This window comes from Lepidochelys kempii, chromosome 3 (assembly GCF_965140285.1).
Source record: "Lepidochelys kempii isolate rLepKem1 chromosome 3, rLepKem1.hap1, whole genome shotgun sequence".
Lineage (NCBI taxonomy): Eukaryota > Metazoa > Chordata > Testudines > Cheloniidae > Lepidochelys > Lepidochelys kempii.
The window spans coordinates 41,532,671-41,544,354 of NC_136382.1; positions in this window are offsets into that span (position 1 = coordinate 41,532,671).

Genomic DNA, 11,684 nt, shown 5'->3' on the forward strand with positions numbered 1-11,684 from the left:
CATGAAATTATTCCATGTGCAAATGTGCAATCCATGTAATCAGAGTTTGACTTTTATCATTGCAAGTATAGAGTCTAAAATAAAAGTCCTAATACATACAAGGGCAGACCTTAAGGAGAGTTTTATTCCATACAAACCCTAGGTGTTCTCTGCTCATCACCCACTGTACAAGAGCGACAGATGGTCACAGTAGGACATCCCACTAGCCCATCAAAAAGTCAGACACTTTCAAAAAGGCCAGGTGGAAATTTGAATCAACAACATAAGCTTTATAGATCTGGGCTGGCTGTTGGTGGAACACTGAATCATAGAACTGGATGGGACCTTGAGAGGTCACCTAGTCCAGTGCCCTGCACTTAAGGCAGGACTAAGTATTAGCTAGACCATCCCTGACAGGTGTTTGTCCAACCTGCTCTTAAAAATCCCCAATGATGGAGATTCCACAACCTACCCAGGCAATTTATTCTGGTGCTTAACCACTCTGACAGTTAGGAAGCTTTTCCTAATGTCCAATCTAAACTGCCCTTTCTGGAATTTAAGCCCATTGCTTCTTGTCCTATCCTCAGAGCTTAAGAAGAAAAAATTTTCTCCCTCCTCCTTTGTAACAACCTTTTATGTACTTGAATGTTTGAGTAGTGTAGGTCTCACAACTTCATCCCATCAGTCTGTCACATGGCCAGATGTGCACAGTGAAACCTGTGTTGCAGAGAGAGACAAACTAATTGGCCCATATCCTGTTCTCAGCAGTGTTAGTCCACCGAATACAGTAGACTTACTTCTGATTTACATTGGTGTAACAGAATGCAGAATCAGATCCATTGATTCCTGCAGCCCTGGCTGAGCAAGTGTCTGTTCTCTGCACATTGATATAGGCAGCATTGAAAGTACAGTACCAGCTCTTTCCTTGGTAGCTTAGCTTACTCTCTGTTCACAGTAAAGACCTCTTAATATGCCTCCCAGCAGGGCTTTCATTCTCAGTCTTTATCATTGTTCTACATGATTCTGCTGTAACAACCAAAACACCAACATAAAGAGCTAGGAATGGTTAAAAGACTTCTAGTTATAAAAGCTGTTCCTCTTTTCTAAGATCGAAACAAAATCCACTTCATATTTGCTGTACTGTCATTCTATACAAGTGGGGAGAGTTTCTCTGGTGAAAAGTGCTTTGTTCAGAAATGCCCATGTGTCTTATCAATTATGCCTTAAGGGTGTTGCAAAACTGTACTGAATATGCTTTACATCTCATTGTGCTGAATCTCGGAAATGCTAAGTGAAAACATCTTCAAGCGCTTTCCAAATGAAATGGTGCAGCAAGCAACAGCATATCCGCTACAGCTAGCAAATTGCTAAAGCACTGTAGGCAATAATTGTCAGTCTGAAAAGAAGGGGTTATGGTCAAAAGACTGTATAGACAGCATAAACCGCAGAGTGCAAAGAGATTTGACTTTCCTAGCCTGGCAATCACTAGGCCCATTAGGGGGACCATGCATAGCATCATCTTTGTCTGAGGAAACCTTAGACCCATTTTACTAGATTTGGCCATTATCCTGAAAAAATGTACTTGTTTATCCATTGTGAGTAGTCCCACTGAAGTCAATGGGCTGACTCTCAATGTGTCAATTTAAGCATATGAGTGAATCTTTGCAGGGTTGGGACCTCAAGAGCCTGCCAGACCTTAATCTAAACAGTTGTTGCTAGTGAAGTTAAAACAATTGCATCATCTCATTTTGCAGATTTTTAAATCCTAGGCTTTGGAAGCCAAAACAATACTCCTTTCAGGGAAACAGAGATACACTCGGCGATGTAAGAGAAAAGACTGTGGGTTTTATTCAAAGTCCATTGACGTCAATGGAAAGATTCATGTAAGAATACTAGAATATAACTGGCTGCTAAAAATCGTGTTTGTCTGTTGCGTTCCTCTCATACCCTGCAACTTCTTTTCCTTTTGCCTATCAAGGGGGTCTCCTGTGACTGTGGAGCCTATTTCTGATCCTCTGTCCACTCACACATCCAGGCAGAGTTCCTCCGGGCGGCGTCCACTGGCTCCCTTGACACCTTTGAGGAGCAGTGGGCACTGTCTGGGGTTCTCTGCTTGGTGTCCCCATCAGGTTCCCTTCGTTTGACCCTTTGACCTCACTCCTGTCCCTGTTATCTCATTAGTTGCCCCCCGGAATCATCTGGCTTCCAGGTCCTGTGGATCCTCCCCTTAGGCTGGGGGGAGGTCCTTTAGCAGTGGGCAGGCTTCAATAGGATCACAAAAAAGAAAAAAAAAAGTGTTTCTTCTGTTATCTCACTGTGTTGTGGATATTTCCATAGAGAAGGCTAACAAGAATCTACAGTTTTATCCACTCGGAATTGGAACATCTGACAAACTCATCACAAGCAGCAGGAACAGATGTGAAACAATGTAAAAAAGATAGGGATAATTCAGAAAAATTGAAGCAGTCAGCAAGGACTAGGCAGAAAGAAGTGGGATGTGTCAGTATAAAAGAGAGAGGGAGGACCAGATTATCAGTTGGTGTAAATCATCTAATAGTCTAAGAACAAGACAAAACAGTAACAGGTAGGCACTCTCAATACAAAGCTAAATTAGAAAATGATAGTACAGTGCAATGCAGATTTTCTACCTAGAGATGTATCTGATGATCTGAATGGGGCACCAAACTTTTAGTACATCTGAGCCCAGCATAATCTAAATAAACCCTTCAGAGTTCTTTCCCTAAATTGTTGCTGTAGTTTGAGAGAGAGGGGGAAAAAAAACAAAAACAAAACTCCTAGCCTTGCCTGAGCAGAAATTATCTTGAGCCAGGGGTTCTTGCAACAAATTTTTGGTGACCTCAGTGTAGCCACCAACTCTTGCTGGTGGCTGGACTGACACTTTTTCCTAAAATTATTTATTTTTACTGAAGTTAATAAAGTAATAGGCACATATTATACATCTGAATCATAGTAATTTATTTATGTAAGGTTGGGGGGGTTGTTTTTGGTTTTTTTGCAGACTCAATAAAAATAATGCACAGTTAGGTCTAGTAAAGAACAGAGATAACAGAATAGAAACACAAATAAGGTGCTTTGCATGTTCTTGTCTTTTTTTATTATTCTTTTGCTTTTTTGGTAAATGTGGTTGTCTGTACAACAATTCTGAAATAAATTTAAAAATGCTTTGACATAACAGAAGTCCAAATAATAATGAAAAACATAATTGGGTGGCTTGGGTCTGGGGAGGGGAGGCACGGCTGCACCTGACCCAGGGCTCCTCTAGGCAGGCGGAGGAGGGCTTGGGGCCGAGGGGGGCGGTGCTCGGGGCTTCTCCAGGCGGGGGGCTTGTGGCTCCAGTTGCAGGGGGAGTCGGGGGTCTTGGGGATCCGGGTGCTGGGAGTGGGGGGGGAGACATGGGTGGCAGGGGTGGAGTCGGGGGTTAGCCTCCCCAAAGGGGGGCTCCACCTGCTGCCCATGCACCCACTGCTTGCCTCCTCAGTCCCCTGCCTGCTGCTTGCCTCCTGCATCCCTCCTCAGTCCTCCACCCGCCGCTTGCCTCCTCAGTCCCCTGCCTGCTGCTTGCCTCCTGCATCCCTCCTCAGTCCTCCACCCGCCGCTTGCCTCCTCAGTCCCCTGCCTGCTGCTTGCCTCCTGCATCCCTCCTCAGTCCTCCACCCGCCGCTTGCCTCCTCAGTCCCCTGCCTGCTGCTTGCCTCCTGCATCCCTCCTCAGTCCTCCACCCGCCGCTTGCCTCCTCAGTCCCCTGCCTGCTGCTTGCCTCCTGCATCCCTCCTCAGTCCTCCACCCGCCGCTTGCCTCCTCTCACTCGCCCACCCGCCACTCACCCCCCAGCCCGCTGTGAGAACCCCCACTCACCTCCTCACAGCCAGACCCCCCGCCTGCCTCCTCACCCTGCTGCTGGCTTGCCGCTCATCTCCTTACTGCCCTGCCTCCCCCCCCCCATCTTGCTGCTTGCCTCCTCACCTTGCTCCTTAAGCGTTGTGCATCCCACCTTTGTCTCCAGAGCGGCGGGGCATGTAGGAGCAACAGGGAGGAAGGGCAGGGGCTAATGCTCCCCCCACACACACTGCCCAGGAAACTGCCATGGCCGCAGGGAAACCCCCTGGTGGCCACATGTGACAAACGGTGGCCTAAGAGGTCTTATAAATACCCCAAGTGAGACACAGATGAAAGGATTTGTTTCACCAGCTCCTACAGAGGCATCAGATGTACCTGATGTGAGGAATCTGAGAAGAAAGGCAGAGAAACAAGTTCTGAAGAGGCAGGCTATGCCTAAAAGACCAGTTAGACCAGCCCCTGAAGAGTAAAGCTATGAAGAAAGAGTCTGACTACCCAGTGCGGATTGGTCTGATGCACCCAACACTGTTAAGACTTGTCCAGACATAAGGGAAGAGCTTGAATGCTGAGCTGTCACCCACAGTATCCTACTCAGTGGGAACCAACAATAACCAGAAGTTTCATCAAACCTGGGTACGTTAATATTTATTATTTATTTATTTCTAGGGACAAAAGGGGGAGATAGTAGTACCACCAGTGTTTGTTTCTAGACACCTAAAAAGAGAGGGGAGGGAGAGTCCATCTTTTCTTAAGGAGCTGGGACCCAGGGAGAAGACAAGGGAAAGAAATTTGCATATTGTATGGGTTTGAGATGGGAGGAAGCAATGTGGTTAGAAAGATTTGGACAAGTATATTTATACTATAAAATTAGTATAAAATTTATTAAGTGAGATGGTGCATTTAGTATTGCAGCTGACGCCCTGGAGGCAGGGTGTGCATATATGTATCCCAGAGATCGAGACCCAGAGGTTTTAATATAGAATGCAGATTAGTGGCTATTAGAAGAACAGATCTCAATAAAGATGAAGATGTCAGGCAAAATTTGGTGTTAAAACTATGTGACGACATAAAAGATCGTCAAATTTTCCATATGGAAAAATCCACCAGAATAGAGTGCCCTCTCCACTTCCTCCCCCATGATTTTGGGATCGGGGGCTGAGACCTTTATACTGCGTGCTGGTATTTGTAACTGAGATAAGTTTTTCCTCTCTGGTTTTTGGCTTTGTTAACCTTGCTTTGAACTACTAGGACAGTACTTTTAATTTACAGCAAAGGTACCTAGATCCCTGATCAGGCATATTTGACATATTGTATAAATCATAAAGAGAGCCACTCTCAGCCAATGCTACCCTGCCATGCTACATATAGCTATCAGGGGAATGCCCTTGTCTCTCCCTGGTAGGTCAGTATTTTTGGCTTACCACAGAAAGCCAGAGATTTCACCTGAGAACAGGCCAGGAATAATACAGATTAGATGACTACACCTCCTACAAGACAACCCAGGGAGTTACCCAGGAACTAACTATCTTAACAAATCTCAGGCACGGAGAACAGGGAGAACTCTGATACTATGAACCTGGCTCTGAGAAATGAGGTAAGACATGATCTACATCACATTCAGGAGGACATAACCCAAAGGCCATTTTCAAATACTTCTAGAAATTGTAATTATAGTAATAATGAAGGACCTATTAAAGACAGCACTCGCTAAGCCTGGCTGTAGTGTCAGATACTGTAAGTGACCCCAGATACTGTGGCATATTAGAAAAGGAGTACTTGTGGCACCTTAGAGACTAACAAATTTATTGAGCATAAGCTTTCGTGAGCTACAGCTCACTTCATCGGATGCATTCAGTAGAAAATACAGTGGGGAGAGTTATATACATAGAGAACATGAAACAATGGGTGTTACCATACACACTGTAAGGAGAGTGATCAGGTAAGGTGAGTTATTACCAAGGGGGGGGGGGGGGCAAAAAAACCTTTTGTAGTGATAATCAAGGTGGGCCATTTCCAGCAGTTGACAAGAACATCTGAGGAACAGTCAACTGCTGGAAATGGCCCACCTTGATTATCACTACAAAAGGCTTTTTCCTTCCCCACTCTCCTGCTGGTAATAGCTCACCTTACCTGATCACTCTCATTACAGTGTGTACGGTAACACTGGGTGGGGGATTGGCGTAAGCTTGATCCAGCCCCGCCCACTCAGGTTGAGAGGGTGGCTCTTTACCCTCTGGTTCGGAGGGAAGCCACCCTGGCTCCCTACATACCCCACCCCTCAAATCCAGCTCCCGATCTTCGGAGCTGGCGTCCTCACCCTCTCCAAGGCGGGATAGGAAATCCGCATTGGCGTTGTCTCGTCCCGCCCAATGGTGAATCGTGAAGGCATAGGGCTGCAGGGCTAGATGCAACCGCATCAGCCTGGCATTATTGTCCTTCATCTTATTAAGCCACTTCAGGGGTGCGTGGTCCGTAACCAGTATAAAGGGGGCCCCGAGGATGTAGTAGCAGAGAGCATCGACTGCCCACTTAACTGCTAGGGCCTCTTTCTCCACGATGGAGTAGTTCCATTCTCTGGGGAACAGCTTCCGACTGAGGTAAACAATAGGCTGTTCCTCCCCGTCAACCTCCTGTGAGAGGACCGCCCCAAGCCCTACGCCTGAGGCATCAGCCTGAACGATAAAGGCACGATGAAAGTCAGGGTTGAAGAGTACTGGATCGCTACACAGCCGTTCTTTGACAGTTCAAAAGGCCGTTCGCACTCGTTGGACCAATGCACCCGGCGGGGACTGTCCTTCGTCAGGAGCTCCGTTAACGGGGCCATAATGCTTGCGAAGTGGGGTACAAACCGCCGGTAATAACCAGCTAAGCCCAAGAATTGACGCACCTGCCTCTTCGTGGTCGGCACCGACATTCCTGGAGTGCTTGGACTTTCCCAATGAGGGGGCGGACCGGTCCCCGGCCCAAGGTGTAGCCCAGGTAAGTGGTTTCCTCCCGCCCGAGTCGGCATTTTTTTGGATTGGCCGTAAGCCCGGCTGCGCGGAGGTCCCGGAGGACCGCCACTACTTGGTTAAGATGTTCCTCCCAGTTATTGCCATAGATGACCACATCGTCCAGGTAGGCCGCAGCGTACTTTGTGTGTGGTTGCAACACCGGGTCCATCAAATGCTGGAAGGTTGCCGGGGCCCCATGTAGGCCGAAAGGCATCCGGGTGAAATGGTATAACCCTGAAGGGGTGGCAAACGCGGTCTTCTCCTTGGACCTGGGATCCAAGGGGATCTGCCAGTACCTCTTGGTGAGGTCTAAAGTGGTGATATAACAGGCCTCCCCGAGCCGGTTGAGGAGCTCATCAATGCAGGGCATCGGATAGGCGTCAAATTTTGACATGGTGTTTACCCTCCGGAAGTCAATGCAAAACCGCCGGCTCCCATCTGGCTTTGGTATGAGAACGACGGGGCTCCGCCACTCGCTCTGGGAGCACTCAATAACACCCAGATCCACGATCGCCTGGACTTCCTCTTCTACAGCCTCCCACATTCGTCTAGGCAATGGCCGGGTTGTCTCTCAGACCACCACCCCGGGTTCCGTCTGGATCACATGGTAGGTGAGCATAGTCCGCCCGGGTTTCATGGTGAATGTCTTGGGGAATGCCCTTACTAAGCAGAGTGCCTGTTCTTGCTGCTCAACTGTGAGTCTCTGCTAGCTGGGGCTCACCATTATCCGACTCCTCGGGCAGTTGGGGCCCCAGGTCCAGTTTGGGGGGATATGGGGCAACAAGGAGCCCTTCCCAGTCCTGCCAGGGTTTTAAAAGGTTTACATGGTAAATCTGTTTTTCCTTACGGTGACCAGGTTGCCGAATTTCGTAGGTGACAGGCCCTACCTGGTGGAGGACCTCATACGGACCCTGCCAGCGGGCAAAAAGCTTTGATTCCTCCGAGGGGAGCAGGAGGAGCACTTGGTCCCCTGGCCCAAATGATCGAGCCTGGGCGCCCCGATTGTAGTGCTGCTCCTGGGCTCTTTGGGCTGTGTTTAAGTTCTCCCTCACGAGCTCACCCACCCGTGCCAGCTGCCCCTGCAGTTGTAAGACGTATTGCAAGAGACCCTGTGTTGCAGACGGGTTGTGTTCCAAAGTCTCCCTCAAGAGGTCTAACACCCTGCAGGGTTGCCATCCATAGAGGAGCTCGAACGGGGAGAACTTCGTGGACACCTGTGGGACTTCTCGAATTGCCAGTAGTAAAGGAGGGAGCAGCTGGTCCCACTGGCGGAGGTCCTGGGTATGGAAACGCTGCAACATTCCCTTCAGGGTCCGGTTAAATCGTTCGACCAATCTGTCAGTCTGGGGATGGTAGACCGAGGTCTGCAATTTCTTAATCCCCAATAGGGCACATACGTGACGGAACAGCTTAGACGTGAAGTTGGTCCCCTGATCAGTGAGTATCTCCCGTGAGAATCTGACTTGCGAAGATCTTCAAGAGCTCCGCAGTGATAGTGCAGGTGGTGATACTTCTTAAGGGGACGGCCTCGGGGAAGCGGGTGGCGAAGTCCATCAGGACGAGGATGTATTGATGGCCTGCCTTACTTTTTGGAAAAGGCCCGACCAGGTCCATGGCTACCTGCTCAAACGGTACACCTACGACTGGTAAAGGGACCAGGGGGCCTTCCGTACCCCTGCTCGGGCTGCAAGTTTTGGCAGTCCGGGCATGACGCACAGTAATCCTTCACCTCACGGTGGACGCCGGGCCAGAAGAACCTGGCCAGGACCCTAGCCACAGTTTTTTCCTGCCCTAAATGGCCAGCAGCCAGGATGTCATGTGCAAGCTTCAGGACAGCCCGACAATGAATACGGGGGACCACGAGTTGGGTCCAGACCTCTTGGGTCTGGGGGTCTCAGTCAAGGCGGTAGAGCCGCTCGTGGTTGAGTTCAAACCCGGGCCATTGGGTGGTGCGCCGCGCCTCCACGACCTCACCATCCACCCAGGCCAGCTGCTCATAGGCAAATCAGAGTGTAGGGTCCTCCTTTTGATCCCAGCTAAAGTCCACCAGGTCAGGAGGGGGACCAGCCATTTCCAGGCCATCCGGTGCGGGGGTGGGACCTGGGTCAGCTCCAGGGTCAGAGCTCGAGTCAGGTCCTGTCTTCCTCTCAGGCGGGGCTCCCTCGAGCGCCTCTTTGTTGGGTAGGGATTGGAGCACCTAGACGAAGTCTGGCCAGTCGTGGCCCAGGATCACTGGATAGGCGAGGGATGATGCCACCACCACATTCATTAACCGAGTTGCTCTGTTCACCGTGATGGGGACCCGAACCGTGGGGTATGATTTTATGTCTCCGTGGATGCACTGAATCCGTACTTCCCCAATGGTTCGCTTGGTGTCCAAGAAGAGTGCCTGGTGGACAAGGGTCTGCCCACAGCCCGAATCAACTAGACCCACCACTGGGACCCCAGCGACTTCCATGGGAGCTGTCAGTTTGGCCACGGAGAGCGGACAGGCCCACCACTCCCCGGTGCACACCAGACCAAAGTTGCAGTCCATCGCAGGACAGCCCCATTGCAGATGACCATACTCGCCACATCGGAAACAAGGTCCTACCTCTGGGCGCACCAGCCGCGTGGGGGCACCAGTGGGGCTGCAGAGTTGGCTGGGGCCCGGTGGTTGGGTTAAGCGTCCAGGGCTGAAGCGTGGTGAGGACTCGGGGCGTCGGGAAATCTCGGTCCTGCTGCCATCTGGTCGTCGGGTACGGTGGGGTGCGTTGGTTTGGGAGGTGGGCCCCCTCCTTTCAAGTTTCTGTGCATTGGGTCCAGGGTTTGGGGGGCAGGCGGCCGGTCCTATTGGGGCCTCTGCCTCGAGAAAGTCCTCCATAAGCACGACGGCTGTGCTCAGACTTTGTGGCCAGTGCCGCAACACCCAAGCCCTCCCCTGGGGTGGGAGGATGTGCACGAATTGTTCGAGGATGACCTGTTCAGTCACCTCAGCTGCGGTTCGACGCTCGGGTTGGAGCCATCGGGTACCTGCGTCCTTCAGTTCCTGGGCCACGGCCCGGGGTCTGGTGCCCGGTGGGTAGACCTTTTCCCGAAACCGTCGCCGAAAAGTCTCCGGCATAATGTCAAAGGCATCCAAGATAGCTGTTTTCACTCGAGCGTAAATGCGGGCCTCATCATCTAGGAGCCCACGGTAAGCCTTCTGGGCCGGCCCCGTCAGATATGGGGTGAGGAGGGTCGCCCATTGGTCAGGTGCCCAACCAGATAGGCCTCTGGGTCATCCTCAGGCCCCATCTTGGCCAGACGGATCAATGGGGCGGGAGGGGGCAGGGTGGCTGCCCTCTCCGGTTGCCCCCACCATGGCTCGGCCACAGGGTTGCAAGCCGCTGGAAGCATTGGGTTTGGTGTTCATGGTGCTGGGCCCCCAGGGTTTGAAGCAACTGCTGCTGGTGGGCCCCCAGCTGCTGTATGAGTTGGTGCTGCTGCTATTGCCGGCTCTCAGCCAGGAACTTGATAAGCCTTTCCATCTCCTTCTTTCCAGTAGGGGAGTTTCAGAGGCCCCCTCGCGCTAACCCCTTTCTGCAAGAATAGGGATCGCCTGCCCGCATTCTCCACCACTTGTGACAGGTTTCAATCGGTCCTCCGAGCTCCTAGGGGGCGATGGAGAGCGACGGTCCCAGTGGTGGGCCTTAGTCATGCCTTTCGGGCACTGGGGAATTAGCAGGAAAGGTGTGCTGGCCGAAGTCTGCAGCGCGCCCCTCAGGCAGGGGAGCGCCGGCACGAGTCTGCAGCGCACCCCTCAGGCAGGGGAGCGCCGGCACGAGTCTGCAGCGCACCCCTCAGGCAGGGGAGTGCTGGCACGGGTTTGTCGTGCATGGTTCTGCTACACAAGGCAGGTTGGCCGGGGTAGGGGAACGCAGGCCCACTCAACTCCACTGCGTCCCAGCCCAGGGCCCTGACAGTGGCAGAAGGCGAAGGTCCTGCTGCTCGGTCAGCGGGGGGCCATCTGTGCCCACTGACCAAACACACCCACCCCACGGTGCAGTTCTGCCCCTAGGCTACTTCCTACCCGGTCTCTCCAGCGGGTCTCTCCGATCCCTCCAGCTTGTCCGGGTATTCTGCCACTGGCAGATCCAGCTCCCCCTCTGTGTCGGACTCACGCTGGCCTGGGTTACAGCCGGGCCCCTCCAGGCCCTCCAGGTACACAGTGGCTGGCCACAGGCCTTCTTCCCGGTCAGGTTCCTCCTGGCCCAGGGCCTCCCCTGGGTCGGCAGCAGGATCGCAAGGGAGCAGCCAGCAGCCTGTCTCTGTCTCCCTCCCTGGTGCGCTCCCCACTGGGCAAAGGGCCCTGCCCTTTGTACTTCCTGTCCCATCCCTCCCCTTCCGGGGATTGGCATAAACTTGGTCTGGCCCTGCCCACTCAGGTTGAGAGGGTGGCTCTTTACCCTCTGGTTCAGAGGGAAGCCACCCTGGCTCCCTACAGGCAGTCTCTGCTGCATGTCCAAGGATAATTCCGTTTTGGGCATATGCAAAGCATCCTCAGTCCATGTTGCTTGGTTTCAGTCTCTAGAGAGGAGGAGAAATCCCACTTCACAAGCCCAAATTCTCTCACCTGTTAGAGTTTTTTTTCCTTTAAGATTTCTCCTAATTTATGTTAGCTGCATGTAATAAAGCGGCCTTTGGTGTGACACTACTGAGAGTATCAATTCAGGACAAATTGCTTAGAGCAGGGCAGTTACAGCCCAAGGTCAGGGGTCCTTTACTAATAAGGCACACCAAACCAGCCAAATGGAGAGGACTGCAGTTTTACCCCACTGGCTAACCAGAAGTCATACAAGCAATTCCCTTAGACACTCCAGTTTCCCAGTACCA